Source organism: Erigeron canadensis, chromosome 1 (genome assembly GCF_010389155.1).
Source record: "Erigeron canadensis isolate Cc75 chromosome 1, C_canadensis_v1, whole genome shotgun sequence".
NCBI lineage: Eukaryota > Viridiplantae > Streptophyta > Magnoliopsida > Asterales > Asteraceae > Erigeron > Erigeron canadensis.
The window spans coordinates 15,642,938-15,669,164 of NC_057761.1; the positions used below are offsets into that span (position 1 = coordinate 15,642,938).

Here is a 26,227-nt window from a genome sequence, read left to right on the forward strand (position 1 = left end):
CCTAATGGTCGGACTGGAAGTGATGGTCGTCACGAAGGCAACCAACCTTCCACCGTTACACTCTGGATGGGTGGACGACTCCTAGTTGCGCAACTATCTAACTACAGGCCTCCCTTAGGAGTAAATAGTAGTGTACCGAAAAGAAAACGGGTTGACAGAACTCAAGTTCATCATATAACAATTATCACTTGGAACATACGATATAACTTCATATCATAATCATACTTATCAAGAGTCATTTCATATATCAAACTTTCTTTCAAGAAACGCTTCATACATATGTATAAAATAACTTTACTTATCATGCTTTTCACCCCGGAAGTTAAACTCATAAAATAGTTTGAAAGGGGCTATGACTCACTTGATTGAAGGGTGTTAGGGGCTGATCAAGTACGTGGAATGCGCCTAGTGGTGTCGTTCCTCAAGCAAGCCTAAACCATGGTATTCAAATATACACAACGTAAGTGTGTGTTACATGAACTAGTAAACTAGATCATGAGATGTATGCTAGTAGGCTTGCCTATCTTTAGTTGTTACTTAATTACGGAATCAAGTGTATTATGATGTTCAAAATATTTGGTTAAATTAGAATTGGTGATAAGAGTAGTTTTCATGTTATACGTTTTTGCGCGTTTATTGGAATTTCGGTAGTTTAGCTTTGAAACGCATGATTTCTTTTGTATGCTTAGCCTTGTAAATTTTTATTTGATATTGGTACTGTAAAATTATGAATCTTAAAATATATTTTCCGATTTATATTAATTTCCTTGATTTATTATTATTTAATTAATTATTTATTCCATTTATTCATTAATTAATTAAATAATTCTTTATAATTATTTTTAGGTTCTTAAATTACCTTTAAAATTCATAGATAAATATATTGTATTTATCTACTGATTATTATGCTTTTAAACTTGTAATGTTATATTTTATATATTTATTCAAGCTTTATTATTATTTATTTAATAATAGTGATTAATTAGTGATTTTAACTTAGTTATTTATTCTTAAATCATATGAAACTTGGTTCTTTTCTTGTAATTATTTTTCTACAGTAGGTTTGAGTTATTTTATTATTGGTTATGTGAATTTGTCCAAGTTCATGATTTATATGATTTATTATTGATTTAATTATCCTTTAAATCCCTTTTAAATTCATTAATTCATAAAAACACTTAGAAATCACCACAAGGGTTTTTGTCCAAAAATTCCAGGCCTTTCTAGGCACCTTTTATCAATAAAAATTTATAACTATTTAACCTCTCTTGTGTCCTTATAATTTGAGGACTTTTAAATATGAAAATCGTTTACCGAAATAGTGATTTTTGACTCATTTCTCAACCAAATTAAGTGCTTCAAAGGGGATTTTTGTTCTTATTTCATTTTTTCCAGAATATCCATCATATTTTGATGTTCTAAGTCGTGATTGTGGTGGTGGTGTGCTATGTGCAATTTTGTGCTTTCGGGTGTGATTATTTGACCTGAAAAAGTGATTTTTAAGCTTGTTATTGTCTTGAACCAACCAAGTTGAGTTTTGTAATATTAATATCACTATTTCACAGTAACTTTGTGATATTTTCTTGATTATTTGATTTTGGTGCAAGTGGGTGCTAAAAGTGCATTTTTACAAGCTTTCGGTTTTCGATTTCAAGCCTATTTTGCCTTGTTTGGTTCCATAATCATATTTTTGTCATTACCATAATTTTTCCAGAATATTAACCTTAATATTAACACATTTTTCACTTATGACAAGCCTAGCTTCATCTCACAATCCAAACAACAATCCAACTTTCTTAAATCTAGCATGCATGTAATCATCTCATCATTTTTAACAACAATCTTTATCTAACAAAAATCCATCAACATAAAAATGTATTTTTATGAAATTTTTCAGAAATATATACATAAATATTATACAAAATATGTTCATCTTTTTATATAAAAACATATCCACCTTTTTTATGCTAACTTTCATAGATCCAACACTTTATCAATAAAATCTATATTTTTATAAATATTTCCAGAAATATTACCTTCATAATATGTATGAATATAACCATCTTTCGAAGGAAAAACCATATCAAAGCCTATTAAACACATAACCACACTTTTGGGTCTTAAACTAGTCGAATCATTGGACTTTTCTTCATAGATTCAACATGCATGAGCATGAGAAGAAAAACCATATCAACTTGAAGATTCATAAAGAAAACATAAAGAAAATAGAATCTTTTGATGAAACCTTTTTAATATGAACATAAACAAGATTAAGCAAGTAAAGAGATGAAGATCATACCCTTGAAGAACACTTTTTGGAGATGGAAAAAGGGCAGGTTTTCGTGGCCTTTAAGCTCCAAGAATACCCTTGTTTTAACCTCAAAATGCCCCTTAATCTATAGCCTAATCCAACCCTTGCTTAGCCTAACTTAAACCTTATTATTAGCTAGTGTTTAGATGAGTTTTGTGGGTGTTCTTACCCACTTTGTGGCTGCCGAAAATGAAGAGAAAAAGGAGGGAGAAAGAAAGGTTTTTGAGAGAGAATAACCTTGTGTGTGAAAAGAGTGAAAGGTGTGTCAAATGTGTGAGTTCCAAGAGTGAGAAATGAGTGTTATGTGAATTCAAAATGAGAGTGTGAGAGGGGTAAGGGGGGGCCGGCCTCAAAGGGGGGAAATGAAGGGGTTTTTGGATTTTATTTTTTTATAAAAATTGTTGTATAAGTATAAGTGTAAGTGTATGTAAATTTTGTATTTGTTTTGTAAGTGTTTAGTTAGTTAAATGTAAGTATTTGGTTGTTTTAGTTAGGAATATGTATCTATGTGTATAAGTCATGTATATTTATGTGTATGGATATATTTTTGTATTTTTAGTTGGTTACATAGGTCATTGGTTGTAAATTTGTATTAATTTTTAAGCTTATATGCTTACTTATTAAGTTTTCGACGCTTTTACGTACATAATACTTCCAATTATATTTTTAGTTGAAAATTTTATTTATCATGATCATATCTTCTTGATTTGGTTTTATTTTTGATTTGTTGGGCATTCCATAGGAATCTTGATTGGTATCTCAATTTGTGAGACTTAAGTTATTATTATCGTATCGATTAATTACCTCTAAAAATTTTTGTTCCGAGGTATTTTCATTATGTAAATCTTATAACATATCATTGGCTTTAGATTACTAATTTGGGGCATTACCTACTAGCTTCAAGTATAACTATGGCTTGCGGGAACGTAGACAACCTAACTAGCACATATATAATATTAAAAGTACGGTTGTTACATAAACGCTTGCAAATCAATCAAGGCTTCAATCTTCGATCAAGAAACTAGTGTTTGTTATCATTTTCTTCATCAAAAACATAAAAAGGTACTGATTTTCATGTTTTTAATTCTGCCCTTAACATATTTATGTAACTACTTTTCGGTTCTTATCAAAAGCCAAGCAAATCATGTATTTGATTGTTGATTGTGTAATTTCGGTTACAATTGTGTGTAAGAAACGAATTGAACCTTGATTTAAGGCTTTGATTTGATACATTATGCACTCATGTAATTTGGATTTTGTGCAACTAAAAAAATTAAAGATATCCTTTACTTGATTAAAAGACTCTAAAACTAGTTGATTTCGTATCCAAGATTAAGGTTTGTGCAATTGTCAATCACATGATGTATGAAATCGGTCGAACTTCACCCTTTTTGTACTGATTTGTGACACTTTTGTGCAATCAAGACTCATGGGTATGAATTGGCTAGCCTTAGATCTCGTTATTTTAACAAAATCGCGTCAAAATCGTTCGTTTTTGCTCAAATCGCGTATGAATCCGACCCCGGCCAGGCCTAGCTCAAGCTAGGCAGGTCTAGCTCGACCTCTACCTAGTCTAGCTCAACCTCTAGTGGTCTAGGTTGACCCTCTGTTGACTTTTTTCGCTTAAACGGCTCGTAAGGTTCCTAGTTTGACCCGAAATGAATTGTTTTAACTCTCGGACCTTTAAGACTTAGAAAAGAATCATTTTGACATATGTCCAGGTCAAACTACACCTGTCATGGTCGATTCCAACCACTTCCCTACTCATATAATAGATTTCTTTGGCCTTTCGTGTCCATACGCGCTTGTTCGGTTCTTAAACTTGACTAGTTTTCTCAAAAGGTGTAGTTTTGGTCCAATTGGCTAACATATGAATAAAAGATTCTAAAATAACATATTTGGGCTTTAGTTGGTCGAGTTCGACCATTAGGTTGAGCTCAACCTCTACTCGTTTCAGTTTCGTAAGCTTTTCGGTTAAAATCTCCGGTTTCGTCTAGTTTTGATTAAAATTCGAGTAAAACTTATTTTGGGCTACAAAATGATTTCACATCAGGTTTTATTGATAAAATAATTTATTTTGAACTTATGAAAGGACATTGGTGTCAAATCTAGACTCTTGTTCGGTTTATTCAAATTTTGTCAAACGTCGTTTTAGAAGTTAAATAAAGACATGTGCACTTAAAGGCATTTCTAATAGGCTAAGACTTAAGACCAAAGACTTTCATTGTGACTTGTCATGTATTATTGGTAGGTGTTGATTGTCGTGGACTTTGATTGTGCTTGTCGTGCTCGTCCGTTATACTTTCAGAACACTTTTCAGGTGAGTTTCGTAGCCCCTCTTTTTACAAGTTTTGGGGTGGAAAGTATACTTATTTTTCAAACAGTTTTTTCGATTCCTGTTTATGTTCAATATGGAGCCTGTGCGTATAGAGTTATTTGTGCCATTTGACGTGCTTGATTTTGTTTATATGTGTGTGATTTATGTGTTTATTGTTGTGATTTATGGTTTGGACGTGCTTATTGTATGAGTTTGAGACTTGGACATGAGACTTGAGAATTGGACTAAGGCAGGTACCGTAAGGCCGGACTTTGAGACATTGAGACTTTGAGACATTGAGTCTTCGAGACATTGAGTCTTCGAGACATCGAGACTTTGAGACATGAGACATGGGGAATGAGACTTGAGACTGTGGACATATTATGGCGTAACTCTGCTCATTATGTATTGAACTAATACTTGTATGGACTTTAAAGAATCGACAAAAGACTTATTTCTTTGACTAGACTTTATGACTAAAACCTACGAACTCACCAACCTTTGTGTTGACAAGTTTTAGTATACTTTTTAGGTACTCGGGCTATTCAAGGATAAGGACTTTCATGCTAGGACTGGACTTCGGAGATTAGTGTTCCTTTATTTATTTTCAGAATTTAAGGCTACATGTCTTGGATTATTTCTTGATGGACTTGGTTGTAATAAGCTATTTTAGCACTGTTATGACTTTGAACTCATGTACTTGGAAATATATTTATTATATTCTATTTCATTTAGCAGTATTTATGTAATTCCATGTCGTGTTGTACTTTTAATGACACCTCATGTTTCCGCCAAGGGTGGGGTGTTACAAGTAGATAATATAACAAATTCACCAATAAAAAAAAAACCATGAGCACTTGAACATAGTAACCTACTGTAAGCCCGAACTAAGTATGTTATATACAAACATCACTATGTATTTACTCGTAAATCCCGAGTAACCCGTAAAAATCAGACTCACACATTTGATATTATGTAGTGTCAAATGTATATAATAGAAATACTCTTAACAGTTAACTTTTTCATGAGAAGCTAAAACCCTATATGGCGATCATGAAACCTGTTTTTTTTCCTCTTTTCTCTACTCTAATTTCGTGTCCTTCTAACTGATTATGGTAATCGTTTGTGATCATTGTATCTCTTTTGGTGATCTGATCATTTTCGATTTACTATTTTTAGGTTAGGGTTCACGTAGTTTAGGGTTTTTCCTCTTTCATTTTTGTTTAAGCCCTAGTTTGTTATTTCTTTTTCCTGATTTCTTACCTAGTCTGTAATCGCGGCTACCTTGTGTAGTTTAGCTAGATTAGTCCAGACTTGTTAAGGGATTACGGTGATTGATTTAAAATTTAGGGTTTTCTAGGGTTAGGGTTTTGTTGCTGGTTTGTTTAGATTGGTGGTTTTCTTGGTCATTGGTTGATTTGTTTTCCTTGTTCTTGTCTATTGTATGAAGAGAGATAGTATTTACAACATTGATGCAGCTGAAGAACGTTTTAACAGGATAAAAGAAAGAACACTTAACATGGGTTCGAATAAAAAGAAAAAGAATTCGAGTCCAAAGAAATCCCAGAGCACAGGTGGTGGTAATTCCACTAATCGTGTTCCTTGTGATGGGCAATTAAAGGAGGGTCAGCAGATTGAGAATGAGGAGACAGTCCAAAATCCTAATGAAGGAATGAATGATACTCCCCATGCAACTGTAAAGGAGGTACAGTCCGTTGGACTTGATGAGTATGGTTACCCGCTGAACGATACGGAAGCTCCACGAGTCTTGAAAAAGGCAGATTCTAGTTCGTATTCAGGTGATGGATTGGCAAATTTAAAACCTAAATCTGAATTTAATGATGAGCAAAATACGAACCTTGGGGATTTTATTATTCCGCTCAATTTTGGAGATGATGAGGGAAAGGATTATCTAATGCATGGTTATCCCCCCCTTAACGCCTTTAGCTAATAAGAATGAGACGTCAATTTTGACACAGAAAGATGCTAAAAAGGATGGTTTGGAAGAGGATAAATCTGATAAAGGTAAAAAACACGTGGAATTTGTTGTGAGCGTGGAAGATAAAAGTAAGAATGCTGATGTAAGTAAATTGCCTGATGGGGCTGATCGGGAGAAGCCTTTCTCGTATTCTAAGGCTGTGCAATCTGAGCCTATCACGAAAAAGAAGGTTAATTTCCGCTCTTTAAGGGTAGACTCGAATATTGAGGGTATTGATTTGCTTATTCCAAAAGAGACTATTATTTCAGCTAATAGCAAATATGCTAATACCTTGGTTGGGTTTTTTCATGGGAAACGACTTGTTTATCCCGTTGTTGAAAACTATGTAAAGAATGCTTGGGCTAAATATGGGTTTCAGCGTGTTATGATTAATTCATCAGGTTTCTTTTACTTTAAATTTGAGGAGAAATCGGGGATGGATAAAGTGTTGGAATTAGGACCTTGGTTAATCCGTTCAGTGCCACTTTTCCTAAAAGAATGGACGACTAAATTTAGTATGTCAGATGTTAAAAAAGTGCCTGTATGGGTCAAATTACATAATGTACCACTTGTAATCTTTAATGAAGATGGACTTAGCATGTTGGTGACCAAGATTGGAAGACCAGTGGCTTTGGATGCTTATACAAGCTCGATGTGTACTGAATTATGGGGACGTAGTAGTTATGTAATGGCACTTATCGAGTTGAATGCTGAAAATGATATTAAATCGGAAATGATTGTGGAATCCTTAATTTGGTTGGAGATGGTTTTTTGAAACAAGTTATTCAAATTGAGTATCATTGGAAACCGCCTCGTTGCGCTACATGCAAGGTGTTTAATCATGAAAGTGATCAATGCCCTAAACTACCTAGCAAGACTATTCAAGTCTAGAAGTCTAGTAATACTAATCAAGTCGAGAAGTCTATAGATGAGGAGGGATTCATTCAGGTTTCAAGGAGAAGGCAAAAAGGAAAGGTTGTTCAACAGGAGAGACGAATTGAGGGTGTTAAACTAAATAATGCTAAACCAAAAATTACTTATCGGGATATACAACCTGTTGGTAGTCCTAAATTGCCGGTGATTAATTCAGAGACTAGTAGTAGTTCACATAAGAAGGCAAGTAACCCTCTTGTCAACACTAGCAACCCATTTTCTGTTTTAGGTGATGATTTGGGCGGGGAAGATGGTGGGCTTTCTTCTTCGGCCCCAGGTCGAGACTTAGATGGATTGGATCCCATCCAGAAATTTAATAAGGCTTTTGATGTGTCTAATTCAGATGATGAGGTGGAAAACCTATATGATGAACATGTTTCAGATAAGGTAACGGGTGGTGATACAGCAAGCACTTCTGCTGATTCGGTTCCCAATGTTTAATATTGCAGCATGGAATATTAGGGGTTTGAACCAAGTCCCTAAACAAAAAGAGGTTCAGCAGGTTATTTCAGATAATCAATTGTGTATGTGTGCGACTTTGGAATCACATGTGACTTCTGACAAGCTCCATGATATATGTGCTAAAGTCTTTTGGAAGTGACATTGGATTTCAAATAGTAGTTACGGTGATAAAGGTGCTAGAATTATATTGGGTTGGAATCATGATGATGTTAATGTCATGGTTTTGACTCAATCTAATCAGGTCATTCATACTTGGGTCATTTTTAAAGCTACTAAAAGGGTGGTTTTGTGTTCTTTTGTCTATGCTCATAATTCTTACATTCTTAGACGTTCTCTTTGGGCTGATTTATTGAAACACAAGTCCTTTGTTCGTAGCTGTCCGTGGGTATTACTTGGTATATTAATGTTGCTTTGAATTTAATAAATAAGGCTTCAGGTGCTTCTTCACTTGACATAGCCATGCGTGATTTTATGGAGTGTGTAGTTGATCTTGGTATTACTGATGTTAAAAATGCTCGGTTTGCAATACACTTGGATTCAAAAGCCTAGGGGTGGTGTTGGTCAATTCAAGAAGATTGATAGAATTATGTCGAATTTGGAATTTTGTGACACTTTTGTAGGATCGACTGCTATTTTTCAGCCCTACCGAATTTTAGATCATACACCAGCAGTGCTTCGTATTGCTGATATTGTCAAGTTTAAACCTAAACCTTTTAAGTTTTCTAATCTTCTGGTTTATAATACAAAGTTTAAAGATGTTGTTGCTAAAGCATAGAAATTGGAAGTGTCGGGGCATGCTATGTACTGCTTGGTTCGAAAACTTAAGGCTATTAAGAAACCACTTCATAAGCTGCTATGTGACTACAGTAATGTACATGACAAGGTTGTTGTTTTGCGTTAGCAGCTTGATAAGGTGCAATTAGCTTTAGCTAAGGAACCTCACAATGCTCTTTTAAAAGAGGAACATGCGGTTCATTTAAGTGCCTTTACTGAGGCTTTGCTCGATGAAGAAAGGTTTCTCAAACAAAAGGCAAAGGTTGATTGGCTCAATGTGGGGGATTCAAATTCTGCTTATTTTCACAAGGTAGTTAAGTCTCGGGCTGTAACGAAAAGAATTGATATGATACTTGACTCGCAGGGTAATCAACTTGATGGAGATGATGCGGCTAATGCTTTTGAGGCTCATTATGTTGGGTTTTCTTGGCCAACTAGGTTCGGTTTCTGTTCTTAATTCTGGGGATCTTTTTATTAATGGACTTGATGAGGAAAAGGCTTTAGCAATGGTGGGTGATGTTTCTGATTTGGAAATAAAGGAAGCCATTTTTTCTATGGGGGATGATAAGTCTCCAGGTCCGAATGATTTTTCGGCAACTTTCTTTAAAGGGGCTTGGGATATTGTGGGATCGGATGTCATTAAGTGTGTTCGAGATTTCTTTGTTAGTGGTCGACTTCTCAAGGAACTAAATCATACGGTTATTTCTCTTATTACGAAAGTTGATTCACCTTCTCGCATTAACAATTACCGGCCCATCTCTTTGTGTAATATTATCCTGAAATGTATTACCAAGATCTTGGCGAACAGGTTAAAGGGATGTCTTGATGATTTAATTAGTATTAATCAATCAGCTTTTGTTCCTGGTAGAAGGATTTCGGATAATATCCTTCTGACTCAGGAATTCATGCATAATTACCATTTGGATAGAGGACCTCCATGAGCTGCTTTTAAAGTTTACATTCAAAAAGCTTACAATACGGTTGATTGGGGTTTTCTTTATGACATTTTGGTCGGCTTTGGATTTCATCACCAATGATTCATTGGATAATGGAATGTGTGTCTACCACTTCCTACTCTCTTAGTATCAATGGTAATTTGCATGGGTTCTTTTATGGTCTAAGGGGTTTAAGACAAGGGGATCCTCTATCTCCTTACCTTTTTACCCTTGTCATGGAGATTCTTACTCTGATTATTCATCGAAATGTTAGAAATTCGGACTCTTTTCATTTTCATCCTCATTGTGAAGAAATTAACATTGTTTAATTTATGTTTTGCTAATGATCTTTTTATCTTTATAATGGGGGATGTGGTATCAGCAAAGGTTGTTATGGATTCCCTTGATGAATTTAAGATGGTTTCAGGCTTAACACCGAGTATCCCTAAAAGTACAACTTTCTTTTGTAATGTACTTAATCATGTAAAGTTAGCTATACTTGATGTGCTACCAATAGAGGAAGGGCTCTTACCGGTTAAATATTTGGGGGTTCCATTGGTCTCCTCTAGATTGATGTTGCAGGATTGTAGGATACTTGTTGAAAAGGTACGTAATCGAGTGGATGATTGGAAGAATAAATTCTTATCTTTAGCTGGTCGTGTGCAACTTATCAATTCGGTTTCGTCTTCTATGCACGTGTATTGGTCCTTAGTGTTTATATTGCCTTCTGGGGTTATTCTTGATATTGAGCAGATTATGAGAGGGTTTTTATGGAGTCAGGGCACGTTGAAGAAAGGTAAAGCTAAAGTGGCATGGGATATTGTTTGTATTCCAAAGGAAGAGGGGGGCCTTGGTGTTCGGAAATTAGAACATTTAATGTTGCTTTGATTGCAGCTCATATTTGGCGGCTCCTTACTTCGAAGCAATCTTTATGGGTTCAATGGATTCATATTTATAAGCTTCGTGGAAAGAATTTTTGGGAGGTGAAGGCTATGGGTAATATGTCATGGAGTTGGAGGAAAATACTTCAAGTACGTCATGTTGTGCAGAAGCATTTTTGGCATCAAATTGGGAATGGTCTTTCAACTTCTGCTTGGTTTGATATGTGGTGTAATGATAGTCCTCTAATTGACAAGGTATCTCCTAGATTAATTGCTAATGCCGGTTTTCAATTAAATGCACGAGTGTCAGATGTGGTGGTTAATAATTCTTGGACCTGGCCGATCTCTTGGGCTGATCGTTTTGATCCTGGTGCTCCTCTAATGCTTTATCCAGAAAGGCAAGATGTTGTTAAATGGAAAGATCGTGAGGGTAAGGTGTTGGATTTCTCATTTTAAATGCTTGGGAGGATTTGCAGAATAGATCAGTAAAGGTCTCTTGGTTCCCTATGGTTTGGTTTAAGCAATGTATACCGAAGAATTCTTTTATTTTGTGGTTGGCGGTGCTTCGGAAGCTAAAGACTCAAGATGTTTTAAGGTCGTGGGATGTTCGGGGCTGCACTAATCAGGACGTGTTATTGTACCCTTTATGTACATCAACTCCTAATTCTATTAACCATCTTTTCTTTAAATGTGTTTTTTCTGAACAGGTTTGGCATCGAGTTCGTATTAAAGCAAACTTTGGGGTGAGCTCAGTTGTTTGGGATGATATTGTCTCGGAGATAGTGCCTTTTGCTCATAAGAACTTGATCAAGAGTGTTGTCACAAAGCTTCTCTTACAGCAGCCGTTTATTATATTTGGCGTGAACATAGTTCAAGGTTATTTGCTCGAAAGAAGAGGGGAGTTGTTTGGGATGATATTGTCTCGGAGATAGTGCCTTTTGCTCATAAGAACTTGATCAAGAGTGTTGTCACAAAGCTTCTCTTACGGCAGCCGTTTATTATATTTGGCGTGAACAAAGTTCAAGGTTATTTGCTCAAAAGAAGAGGGGACCTGATCAACTTGCTGATGCTATTATTCATACTGTATGCTTGAAGCTTTTTACTTTTCGTTTCAAGAAATCAAGACGACTAGAAGAGCTTCGGATAGCTTGGGATTTGCCTCACTCTATTAATCATGTTCGATAATTTTGTAATTCTTTCTTGTATTTGTTATCTGTAGTGGTATAGGTGCCTTGCAAATATGTCCCTCTCACTGGTGAACATGGACAAGTTGATGTGCATGTTTGAGGTAACTCCGGTTTCCTTGTAAATGTGTCACTCTCATTTGTTTTTGTAGTAGCTGATGTATGTTTGAGGTGCCTGTTTCACTCTAATAGCTTAGATGATGCATATGGCTAGGATAGCTAGATTGGGGTTTACCCTTGTTTATTTTGGATACTACACCTCTTCTGGGTGATTTGTAAAAGTCGACTTGGTATTCTACCAGGTCGTCTGTTCTTCATTGTTTTTAATATATTACTAGGAGTGACGGCCTTTTACCGGAAAAAAAATGTATATAATAGAAGTCTTGAGAATATTACATATTACATCAAGAATATATGTTAGAAAAAATCCTTTTTTTTTTGGTGTTAGTAGTTTCAAATCCCTATTCACATGCACACATCAGTATATTTGTTCCATTGATACAAATTTGGGTATCTCATGGCTACAATTTCCAAATAAATAACTCGACTAATATTTTCTATTGACTTGATACAGGAGCAAAGTAGTGAGCAAGTAGCGCATAACTAGCAATAAAATTCCTATTTTCTCATGGAGAATTTGCTATGAAGTTTGTTACTAGTAGGTAGTGCATAACTAGTATGTAATATGTTACATTATGTTTTATCGCAGTTTCATTTGTCAATGATATTTGCAGTTATATTTTTGCTGCAAAATTGCTGTTTTTTTTTTCCTGAAACAGTGCCTAATTGATGCTGTTTTGATAGATACTTGTTGCTGTATTCAGGGTATTTGCTGCAGAATTATAGGTATTTTTATGCTACCTTTGGTGCAGATTTATGGCTGTTATAGGGGTTGTTTTAAGGTTGTTTTTTTATAACTTTTAGTGGTGCAAAATGGTTATGTTTTCAGGCAATTTCAAATTTGCTAGTGGTGATGAATGATGAATCATGCTTTTTTCAGGCTGTTTTAGGTGTTGTTTCCAGGCTAGGTCTTGGCCCTGTTTCAATGATCGGCTAAGGTACTTCCTATGATGTTTTCCTTAATACTTTAAGCTAAATTTTTGTGCCCGCTACCTCACAAATTCCTAGATCCACAATTGGCAATAACCAAATTAAAACTTGCAAACTAGCTAATTCCATCAGTATAAACGCTTACTAATGGCGAGCAAAACAACAAACAAAGTAACTACAAAGCCTGTAAAGGGTATACTGAGCAATCCTAAGCATCCAGCAAGCATCAACCGAGTAGTTATAATCATTCAATCTTTTCTATTTGCAACAATCAAATTCAGCAACAAGTGTGAGTTAATAAACAAACCTATGATTGTAGTTGTGTAATATTTGATTCGGCATATCATCCCACCTTCTCTTGTTAACTTATTTTCAACAGTCACCTCGTTCAAGTATGCAAAGTCTAAAAGTTGTGCAGCTTTTCTAACGTAAAGCATACAAAGAAATCCGAGACTATCTTGCCTCTTATACATCCATCCTCGATCACTACTTGCCGTCATACTCACTCAAACGTCAACATCAACCCTCTACAAGTTAAAATCAGCCCTTTACATGTCAAAACTTGCCACTTATGAGTCAAATTTAGGCAACTTAAACTCAAATTCAACTAAATTTAAAAGTCAACTACTTACAACTCAAGCTCATACAAGTAAACAGTGAATTGTACACAATTAAACCAAGGTTTAGAAAACCCTCAAACTTACTTTAGAATTGTACACTCAACTAATATACAATGCTGAAATTCATGAATAAATCACATTCTTTAAAATTATCACTTATTAAACATTAATATTAATTTATTTTCAGTCTTACAAACCTACCATAAAAATTTATAAAAATATGAAGCAATACATATAAGGAAATCTAGAAATTATTTACTAATTAATATAATATATATCTATGCTTACTATATACAAATTATAACCCCATGTTGAATTGTTGAAAGTTTACAAAAATGAGACACACGAATTGACCAAAATACCCTTAATAAATTAAATCACCATCAACTCTTAATATTAAATTACACCATTAGTCCATTATTTTATAAAATATCTCTACTAACCTCTTTAAATTAAATACATTTACTTACACCAATAGATCTCGCCACCACCATCATCGCCAGCTCGCCGCTGCATTGCGCGGGTACCTATATTTACTACTCCTTTATAATGATCATTCATCCCCTATTTTAAGAAAGAGTTAGAAAATAGTTAGATGAAAAATTATTAGATTGCCCTTACTAAACAACCCTTAAGGAAAGGGTTATTAAATATTACCAAAATTACCCTTAATGAATTAATTTACACTTTAAACTCATATCTTCTAAAATATAAGTATCACCATTATATCAACTTACACGGTTAAACCACTCGACACCAATTGTCGATGTCATCGATCACCACCCGTCACCAACACCACTAAACCACCGTTGTCGTCACCGTCGCCGCATTGCTGGGGTACAATGCTAGTATATATATATATATACATACAAGAAAAGAGAAAAACGGGGTGGCCAACAACGGTAGTGGGATTTTTCCAATGAGTGGGATTTTCCGGTGACGCAGGCTTCTTCCGGCGAGATCGAAATAATAAAAGCGGCGCAGTTGTGACTTAGAATGTGTGGAACTATTTATCGGCTGCTGGGTGGTGGTTTGCAGTGGCGGACCAGATTGAGGTATAGAAGAAGATGGAAGAGAGGGTGGAATTTTTCTAGGATTTTTCTCGACGGTATATTGGATTCTTTCACGGCAAGGAGTGAACAGATATGGGGCGGTGGGTTTTGTTGGGATGAGAGTTTGTGTCTGTGTACAAATAAGAGTTTTTCAATTTTGGGTGAGCAAAGGGTTTGAATTTTTGGAGAGTGATTTCAATTTTTTTGGAGTGTCGCCAATGACTTCGAAAGTTTTTTTGAAAAAAAGTGGTGGTGTTGTACTAGAAGGTGTTTGGTACAATGAAATAGAAAAGATGGAAAGAGAATGAGAAAGACTTCTCATGTTTTGTTGCAATGGAGAATGAGAAAGAGAATCGAGAAGTGGGAATCGATTCTATTCTCTCAATTCTCTATAAAATGTAGAGAATTGATGGGAATGGAATTTTTTTTTTTTTTTTTTTTTTTTTTGGTTTAGTGATTTTATATATATTAAATTTAATTATTCTTCAAAATTTTGTATTTTTTGTATATTCATTCTCTGTTTGTACCAAACGACGGAATCCATTCTCTTTTCAAACACTCATTCTCTTTTGCACTATATTTATTCTCTATTACATTTTCATTCTCTTTGATTCACTCTTACCAAACGCCCCTCTAGATCCTTATCATCAATCTATATTAATTGTATAATAATACTAAATTAATAATAATCTTTATTATATCCGTTTCATTAATAATTAAATAATTTTTATCCTAAATTTAGTTGATGGTTGGTAATCTTTATTAACCAGTTAATATTATTTATAATTAGACGTATACACGCATTATGCAGCGATATTGATGTTAGCTACAACGGGCGGTGGTGGTGGCGACAAATGATAGCAAAGTCAATGACGGCGGGGTGACGACTGTGGTGGGGTGATTATAGATATAAAAATTTATTAATTTAAAAGGATAAATGCTTTATCAATGAGTTAAAATATTGATCATATATTTATTTATAATCTTTATCATATTTGTTATTTTGTTAACATTCTTATTTATTATGTTAATATTATATTTAGTCTCGGGTCAGTAAGTAAATAACATCAAATATCGTCTTCCAAATGTTTTTGGTCTTAGTATCCACGCTAGGATGGGATATAGACAGTCTTATCTATACTTAAGGTAGAAATGTTTCTATTAACCATAAGTAACCAAGAAACCTTAAAATCTCAAATGTAATAACAAATGAAAAAACAAAATGATAATTCAAATACACCTTCTTTTGTAATACTTCTTTATACGAAAGTTGTTGTAATACTAATTTAAAATATTATTTTTTGACCATTTATAGATTTGTGCGTGTTAATTTTCTTCATATCATACCAATTTTATCAGAGGTCCCGAAGAGACATTAATATAATATATTATATTATACTTATTAATCATTCTTTTAGGTCTAGGGGACACGTATATATAGTACTCTTGTATTTGGGTCTACTAGGCCAAATATTAATGTGCATATATTTGTATGTATGTATAACATATATACGAATGACATATATGTAGTGGCATTAACGACAGTAGTGCCAGCGGTGGTAGTGGCCCGGGTGATGTGTAGTAGCGTTGGTGGTCGTGTGGTAGAGTTGGTGATTTATGTTGTAAATTATTTCATTAAGTGTATTAGATGGTTATACTTAGTGAATTAAGTGAAGGGTAAATTGGGTAGATGTCCTTATATTATTTCATTAAGGAGTATCTACCAATAATTATAAAAGAGCCTTTTAAATTCTAACATGAAAAAGTAATAGCCCTTTATAAGTCCCAACTATTACTAGATGGGTGCTGAAGACACCTCTATGTCGATGGTGAGTGAACTTTGCAACACAATCAATTAATCTGGATATGACCAGTTTAGATTGATCGTGTACCAGGTTAACTGGAGTAAATGTATTTAGGTGACAGAATACGTAAATTAATACAATGCAATAATATAAATGACAAGTATATAAACTGGTGAGACAATATGTAAATTTCAAGTGTATTTTATTTATTTGATTGTTTAAATAAAATACAAGGTTGTTGCGGAACCAAGATAATACATGAATGTAAATATCCTAACAACCCATGAATTACAATTGATCTAAACTTGGAAATTCTCCTAAACAATCCAAACACTTAGAGTTATGAAATGTTCCTTTTTGCGATTGAGAGAATATTGCACAAGTTCACCAATATTGCAGAATATATGTATTTGCAAAGTTGTTAAAAAAATGTTTGTGCAAGGACCTCTATTTATAGTCGAAGATTGAGCATGGGGATCTCAACTTCGACGTACAAATATGGTTGACAGCACACAAAAGTATTGTTTAAATAATCCTTTGTGTGTGCTAAATAAAGTAAGACAAAGGTTTACTTTATTCAACCACTCTACATCTTTGCACTTTTATCCAGAGACAATATCATTGTCCGGTTAAAAGGATGTAGAGTAAAAAGGTCCTCCTCGTAATCAGTGTAAAGTTTTGTAAGAGCATTTACACTGGAGGATTCTCCAGTTGATTGATCTGGTAGATTGGCAATGGCAGCGAAGCCCAGTTGACAATCTCTGTCTTCCATTTGTTGTCTTTGACTTAAACTGGAAGGTCTTCAGATTCTAGTCTTCTGATCTCAACTGGAGGAAGTCATCAGTTGCTAAACCTGTACAATGCAACTGGACTTCTAATATTTCGGACAATTCCGCATGCTCTCCAGATGTCGCTGGAGAGCTCCAGTTTGGCTTAAACTGGACCTAACAAATTCCCCCTAATTGTCCAGAAATATTGTCAAGTATTTTCAAACTTGTTTCTATACAAGTTTAAGTTTGAAATACTTGAGTTTGATAAAACCTATTAAGTTTCCAAGACATTTTTATAGATCATCAAATGTCTTGGATTTGTTTTAATTGTTTGTAGATCTTATCAGATATCTTACTTGTGAGTTACAATCTGGCAACTTGTATATACACAACATTTACAAAGAAGTTACAAGAAAGTAAACAAAATTACAAGCAGATAGTTAGAAGGAAAACTTAAACAGATGGCCCTTTGCCAGTTTTCCTTCTTTTTGTAACTGATGAAATTGGCTGTGTGTCCTCAAGATCAAGGCCTAATCTTTCTTCAATGTTTTCCTTGAACTTGATAAGATTTTGCAATACGTATTCCCAGCCCTTTTCAACCTTGTTCTTCCTCTGCCTCCCTTCCAGTAACCTCAACATCTCTACATGCTCAGAATGACCATACTGATGGACATTCGGGTTCTCAGTTGTTCTCTTAGGTCCACCAAAGTATTGTACCTCAACAACAAAATGCTTAGCACCAGGCTTGATCGAAACTTTAACATCAGTAATCTTGCCTCTATTGTGCCTTCGACGCTGTACATCAGACAAATATGTGCGAGCTTCAGATTCATTTGTCAGTTTAATTTTGCTTGTGCTCAGCTTTTGTGTAGCATCTCGAATATCATCAGTTGTGGGTTCAGATGGTTCTACCCAAGTCCTTAGATTTGCATCCCTTGGTAAAGCCTTTTGTTTTCTTCCTTTGGACTTGGGTGGATTCAACACTTTGGTGACCGGCTTCTTTACCTGCTCAGTTCTCTTGAGAATCCCTTCAGATCTAATCTCTCTGGCCTTCTCCACCGACACATTCAAACACTTGGCATCCAGTTCAGCCTCATCATCCTGATAGTGTTTGTCCAGTTCAACTTCAAGCATTTCCTTCAGTGCATTGACTATCCTTGGATCTTCTTTGATTTTCTTGTATTCAACAAGTGTCAAGCCAAGGAGTTGAGCATCAGTGATGTCAACAAGAGGGGTTGCAAGATTTCTTCTTGATTCGAATTGGTTTACCTTCATCTGTTTCTTCCTTTCCTTGACCAATTATCCCACTCTTGCTAACTTCTGACTCTCGCTTTCAGTAACTGGAGGCAACAAATCAACATTGCCAGTTTCCAACATTGGTGCATCGGTGGCCGGTTCCATAGATTCATCAGCAATGGCCTTTCCCTTATCAATACTCCCCTTCACCACATCATCAAACACCTCAAACTCCTGCTCACCAGCCTTAGTGCTGGTAGCTACCACTAACTCCTTCCCTTTACCTGAAGTCTCCACAAGAGTGCGGGGGGCATGAACAGATCTTTCCCCCTTGGCAGCATCTAGTCCTTGCCTGATAGCTTCAAAATCTGCATGACTGGAGGGCAAGCGATCTAGAGGCTGCCATGATTGCATTGTCTTGCACTCTTTGAAGACTCCACAAATCATGCGAACTGTCCTCCACAGATGATTGATCTCCTGAGACTGAGTCAAAACATTGCCACTTGTCAGCTCTTGACTCTTTAAGATTTGTTTGAGTACGGAGAGATCATCTGGAGAAAGCCCAGTTGCAGGGACTTCCTTAACTCCTTCAGGAACATCCTCCCTTCCTTTGCCAACTTCAGTGGTTAGATCAGATATAGTGGTTGAGTGTTCAGACACTTTGCTGGCCAGTGTATCCAGACTGCACCTCAACCGATCAATCTCAGATGTAATTGGAGTGAGATCGACCTGGGGCACTGCAATCTTGGTGATCTCAGACATCACCTTTTCAATCAAATTGTTCTCATTGGCAGCCAAAGTTTCTTCGATCTTTAGACCCACTGAAGAGGCCAACTGACTACCAAGTTCTGTTACATCTAGGCCAGGTTTGTTACATAGATCTTGCACCTGCCTTTCCAGATTCTTAATATCAACCTCTGATGATCTGACAGTACTGTTCAGCAGGTTGGATTTTGAAGATGTGACTCCAGATTGAGTCAGTGCGAATGCCTCCCTTAAAGATGTTGCCAGTTGGTTGGAGGATTCCACTAACTCGTTCAGCTTGCCAAACACCAAGTCCTCATTGGCAGAGAACTTGTTGATCCCCAGGTCAACCACTTTAACATTTTGCAAATGATCCTTTTGGTACCTGGAGAGGGACTTGGTGTTTTTATCAAGTGTCTTTTGAATCTCTTCTACCCTCGTGAGAAGGTTCGAGAGATCGGCTTGGAAAGACACAAATTGGCTTTCCAGTGACGGAGGAGAAGGAGTCACTGGACCAGCCCTGAAAGCTACTGGTGCAACTGGACGAGGTATGACAATATCTGGTTCTCCAGTTGCAGTAGTGTCAGTTGATAGAAGAGGAGGGTTTGTAGAAATGAAGGGAAGAGATTCAAATTGTCGTTCATGCTAAGAATGCTCAGGTGTAAACGACGACGACGGTGGTGTTAGGATGTGTCTATTTCTAGGCACACCCATAGAAGAAAGTAATTGGCGAGAGGCGAATATAGGAGGTATATCTAAGCTTTGTACATTTCTTGGGGAAACTGAAACATGTGGTTCTTGGGGTTGACCAAGGAGAGAAGGGAGCTGATCAAGTACAGTTGCATCAGCCATCTCCTGGTCAGATTCAGTCTCAGATGAGTCCGAAGACTCAAGCTGAAACTCACCCTCATTTATGCCAAGATCCATAAATGTTGGGGGTGGCTGAACAAGTTGTTCAGACTCCTGATGACCAGTTTGAGTGGCCTCAATGGTTTCATCAGTTATGGGATCCGTTGCCAAAGCATCTTCTCCCTGGACAGAGGTGACTAGTGCCTCAACTACAACTGCTCTATCCTCAGTTACAGTATCACTGGCAGCGGCTTCAGAGACCACAGTCACAGGTTGTGACTGGTCAGATGTAGCAAGTTCAGATCTGGATCTCCTTCTGCTTTTGGAAGATCTTCTTGCTTTGGGAATCGCCTGGACTCCAGCTTCTGCCACAGTCACCACTCCAGCAGACGAACCGGTGGGTCCCTCATTATTTTGAGGCCCGCCCAGTTGCCTTTCTGACTCACCAGATGGTGGTGCATCAGTTCGAGAGAATGCAAAGATCGTTCTCGGGGAAATCTGGACTTCATCAGAACTGGACACCAGATTGTCCAGATTCCTTAACAGTTCTGGCACAGAGAACAAAGATTGTGTATTGTAGTACTCTTCTCTGCCCAGAACATGAATGAAACAGAGGGACAAAAATCTTGAGAAGGGGATACAAGGACCCCTGTTGCCCTTCAGCTTAAACACCAGGCTCCTGAACAAAATACCAGCAAAGTCCACCCTCAGTCCATTCCAAAGGCAGTAAGCCATCTCTGCCTGGAAGGAGTTTTATCTGGTCCAATCCACCAGAACTCCCTCCCAAACTCTCCACCAAGTGGACCATAAAGAACTTCCAGGATGGTGAAAGCCCTTTCATTGTAATGGACCCCTTCGTCTTCAAAACATCCCCTTCCACCATCTCCTTATTCCCCATGTCAAGGAAGACCTGACGGAAATTTATATTGGAGGGAATCACCACTGGATTTTCATTATTTCTCTAGTAGTTGAGGTTAAGGGCTTCCCTCAATGTTTCAGCGGTGATGGTACACGGGATCGACCCATCCTTTAAAGAAAAGGAGATGGATGAGCAGTCCTCAGAAAGAGAAGCAGTGTACCAGAACTCGCACAAGTAGTCGTGAAACAACTTGTTTGGGTTCAAAGAGAAGGCATCGCTGAGGGGAGAAATCCGGAGAAAGGATTGGATTCTCCCTATAAGAGAGTCAGCGGCCTGGTGCCCTTGAAGAGATGCCATTGGATTGTTTGGATTTAATTTGATAAGCTTAGAACTAATGGGAGCACCAGCGGCACGAGTAACATTTTGTGATGGATTGTACTCAGCAGTGAGTAGATTCACATCACGAGAACGAGATGAAGAAGAAGATGATTTAGGAGCCATTTGTGAAATTGGATTTAGGGTTTTAGACTTAAAGAAGAAAGAGAGAAAAGGATCTCGAATTGTGAATGATTGGAAGAGTAAATGAAAGGAATTTTGAGTGAAGTAAATGAGACGGATATTTGGTGGGGGTATTTATAGGCAGTAAAATATTGCCAAGATATATACGAAAAGATATTTTAGTCCCCAAAAGTTTGAAATAATTTGTAAAAAAGTGATTTTTCGAAATTTTGAGAATTCAAAAATATTTAATACCTCCCATCAAGCATTTAATGCTACGACGGTTGGTATTCCCACTCACCCACTAACTTCATCAATACCCATAAAAAGTGCAGTACATTTCAGCAAAAAGTCTTGACACGTAAGACATGTCAGGTGACGTTTGTGAGTGCGAGGTGAGCACTCGAGTAACATCACGTGTCACAAGTATCCACCAAGTAAAACATAACGTTATGAAATCTGGCTGACCACCATTTTGAGACAAGCTGGGACTTTCAGTTGCTAGTTTCAACTGATGACTTTCAGTTGCATTTTTCAACAAATTTTATTTTGAAAAATATTTTGAGTCTTTTCCCCCTAAAAATGTGATCCATTTGATCAGTGACTAGTCTGTGAGTACATCAAGGCGTTCAATCTCCAACCAATCAAGGATCACCTGGACCATCCTCAACTGAAGGGCCTCTCCAGTTTAGTGAGGATTTAACATACCTAGTTCGCTGATGAGATGTTTAAAAGTTTTCTCATCAAGAGGTTTTGTAAAAACATCAGCTAACTGTTTATCAGTGGGGATGAAATGTATTTCAATGTCTCCTTTCATAACATGATCACGAATGAAGTGATACCTGATATCAATATGCTTTGTCTTTGAGTGCATCACAGGATTGTGAGATATAGCAATTGCACTGGTGTTGTCACAAAAGATTGGGGTTCTTGTTAATTTCATACCATAATCAAGTAACTGGTTTTTGATCCAGAGAATCTGGGCACAGCAACTGGCCGCAGAAATGTATTCTGCCTCAGTAGTAGACATTGAGACCGAAGTCTGCTTCTTACTGGTCCAACTCACCAGTTTTCCCCCTAGGAAGTGACATCCACCAGTTGTGGATTTTCTATAAATCTTACAACCTGCATGATCTGAATCTGAATAACCCATTAGATCTAACCCTGAGCCTTTGGGATACCAAAGACCAAGGCTAGGGCACCCTTTCAGGTACCTGAAAATGCGTTTAACAGCATGCAAGTGTGATTCTTTTGGATTTGCCTGAAATCTGGCACATAAACATGTTGCAAACATTATATCTGGTCGACTGGCAGTTAAATACATCAGTGAACCAACCATTCCACGATATTCTTTTTGGTCCACTGGTTTGCCATTTGGGTCAGAGTCCAAATTTAATGGAGCTGAAATAGGTGTAGTTTTTGATGGGATAGAATCATATTTGTATTTTCTTAACAAATCTCTGACATATTTTTCTTGGTTAATAAAAATACCATCCATGGTTTGTTTGATTTGTAAACCTAAGAAAAATGTTAATTCACCCATTAAACTCATCTCATATTCTTGAGACATAATTTTCGAAAACCTTTTACACATTTCATCATCAGTTGACCCGAATATAATATCATCAACATAAATTTGTACCAGCAAGATATTACCTTTTTCTTTCAAGATGAACAAGGTATTATCTATTGCACCTCTTTGAAAACCATTTTTGAGAAGATGTTTAGTTAGAGTATCATACCAGGCTCTTGGGGCTTGTCGAAGACCATATAAAGCTTTGTTCAGTCTATATACCTAATGACGATGCTTTTCATTTATGAAGCCTGGAGTCTGTGTAACATACACTTCTTCTTCCAACGTGCCATTCAGAAACGCACTTTTTACATCCATCTGAAAGACTTTGAATTGCAAGTGAGCAGCATAAGCCAAGAAAATTCTGATGGCTTCAAGTCTTGCAACTGGAGCAAAAGTTTCATCGAAATCAACACCTTCTGCTTGACAGTAACCCTTGGCAACCAATCTAGCTTTGTTTCTTATAACGTTGCCATCTTCATCCATCTTGTTTCGGTAGACCCACCTCGTTCCAATGGGTTCTCTCTTTAACTCTGGAGGGCAAGGAACAAACTCCCAAACATTGTTCCTTTCGAACTGGTTGAGTTCTTCTTGCATAGCTTCAACCCAGCTTGGATCTGCCATAGCCTCGTCAATCTTCTTCGGTTCAATCAGTGATAAGAAGGTGACGTTCAAGCATTGATCACTTGTGGCTCTTCTAGTCTGAGCCCTACTATCTGGATTGCCAATAATCTGCTCGATGGGATGAGCAGCAGTCTATTTAGTGTATTGACTAGGTTGAAATATTACAACATCAGTGCAAGACACCTGACGATCTCCAACAGATGCAGCTACTGGAGGAGGATCAGTCCAAACTACTTCAACTTCATCATCAGTGTCAACTGAAGAGTTAACATGATGTTCTTCAAACAAAGGTATATCTTGAAGAACTGGAGCAACTTGAACTGGTTCTGATGTTGTTGTGGCACGTACATCAGATCCAATTACCAGTTTTTTTCAGGTAGGTTAAAACTGATAGAAGGATAAAATGAGGTGTCACTGAAGTTCTTCTTTTCCTTAACTGGTTCCAAGACTTGATGTCTGGAAACATTTTCTGGTGTACTAACTGATTGATGAACCTGATCAGATACACCAAAATCAATTGGGACAACTGAAGATAAATCAAGGGTTGGTCTTTTGTTGATTGCTTCATTTGATTCATCGAATGTGACATGAATTGTTTCATGTACCTTTCGGAGTCTATAATTATAAACTCTATAGGCTTTTCTAACATCTGAATACCCCACAAAGACACCATCGTCAGCTTTTGCATCAAATTTTCCCAACTGACTGGAATCGTTTAAGATGTAAACTGGACAACCAAATACATGGAAGTATCCAATATTTGGTTTACGATTCCTGAGGACTTCATAGGCAGTCTTCCTGTGTCTCTTGACATAAACTGACCGGTTTTGGGTGTGACAAGCAGTTGCCACAGCTTCAGCCCAAAAACAGGTGGGAAGACCAGATTCAGATAACATACTTCTGGCAGCTTCAATCAATGTGCGATTCTTTCTTTCAACCACACCATTTTGTTCTGGAGAACGAGCTGACGAAAAGTTTTGAGAAACGCCAGTGCCAGTGCAAAATGTCTCCAATTCTTTATTAATGAATTCTGTACCATTATCACTTCGCAACTGACATACTTTCTTGGTATACTTGAGTTCAATTCGCTTGATGAGAGAGATAATTTCACCAGGTGCATCACTCTTTGATCTGATAAATATCACCCAACAAAATCTGGTGTATTAATCGACCACAACTAAAGTGTATCTCTTACCAGCTTTAGTTTGAACATTCACTGGACCAAAGAGATCCATATGAAGCATGTGAAGAGGTTCAGTGATACTGAAATTTTGTCTGGTCTTGAAACTGGCTCTTTTCTTTTTGCCCATTTCACACCCTGGACATGGCTTCTCCTTTTTAAAGGAAAACAAAGGTATCCCATCAACCAGTTGCTTTCTTGACAACTTGTTGATATTTTTGAAATTAAGATGGGATAACCGTTTATGCCACAGCCAGTTGGTGTCCTCATCAGCCTTGACATAGAAACAATGCTCTTTTGGAGCAGGCTCCATGTCCATGATGTACACATTCCCTTTTCTTGGTGCAATCATGACTACCTTCCAATCCTTGTTAAAAATAGTGCCTTGAGCAATGTCGAACAGTACCCTATATCCATCATCACAAAGTTGACTGACACTTATCAGGTTATATTTCAAACCATTGACAAACGCAACTTTTGTGAACTGGATCTGCCCATTGTCAACAACACCATATCCTTCAGTTTTCCCACTTCCATCATTACCAAATGTCACTGCTGGTCCATCGCAGACAGTGAACTCTTCCAGCAGGAGCTTACATCCGGTCATAGTTCAGTCAGCTGCGCTGTCCAGATACCAAATATTCTTCTTTCGATCGCCCTGCACACCCAAGTTAGTGATTAGTTATTTTTGTGAACCCATCTTTTCTTCATGGGTCCACTGGACTTCTTCTGAGAAGTCCCAGGTGCTTGAGTGGGTGTAGAACTGGATGAAGAAATTGAAAGGTTCTCTCCAGTTTCTGGAGTAAAAACAATTGGTTTTAGTGGAACATTGACCTCCTTTTTCTTTTCGATGTTTACTCCTTTCTGAGCAGATTGTTTTATCTTTTGTTTTTGAGGAGGTGTTTTGACATTTTGTTTTTCAACTGAAGAAGATGCAACTCCTTCCAAATTTTTAATTCTGGCAGTACAACTTTGTACCTGCCTAGACAAATTTTGGAGTTGATTCTCCATTTTTAACAAAATGTTTTTTTCATCAGGCTGCTGGCCTATGGACTTGGGCTCAGCGGGGGTTTTAGTCTTTTGAGTTGAGGACTCATTTGACTTATGAGGTAAAGGATTGTCACCAGATTCCTTTTTAACTGGAGCTTTAGCCTTCTTGGCTCCAGTTTTGACCTCAACAGGGTTGGTCTTAGTGGATTCAGATTTGACAGTGTCAGAGGAATCATAAGGAGTTTCAACCTTAACAGATTCTGGCAATTGGTGAATAGTGGGTAAAACAGCTGCCATCTGAAGATTACCAGATTTCCAGGCAGTTTTTTGAGCATCAATGGTTTTAGAAAAAGTGTCATAATTTTTACCAGATGCTTGTACCCAAGAATTGATAACCATGTGTTCCTTTTCAAGATCAAATTTTAGTTTTTGTTTATCTCTTTCCAATGCCTCATTTTTCAAATCTGACTCTTTAAGAGCCAACTGGACACTTTGCAAATCATTTATTTGACCTTTCATGTTGTTAAATTCAACCAAAACTGTTTTTAAGTATCTTTCACAGTCAGTTCTCATGGTTTCAACAAATAATAAGTCATCATTCA

General features: G+C 36.8%; 1 long non-coding RNA gene across 1 annotated transcript; it reads right to left on the bottom strand.

Annotated features, from left to right (window-relative positions):
- Nucleotides 1–358: 358 nt before the first annotated feature.
- LOC122586523 lies at nt 359–14,642 on the bottom strand. Its single transcript, XR_006322032.1, has 3 exons — nt 14,316–14,642; nt 13,133–13,352; nt 359–431 (listed from the first exon to the last, which is right to left on the bottom strand). It is a non-coding gene; the product is annotated as an uncharacterized LOC122586523 (long non-coding RNA).
- Nucleotides 14,643–26,227: the final 11,585 nt, after the last annotated feature.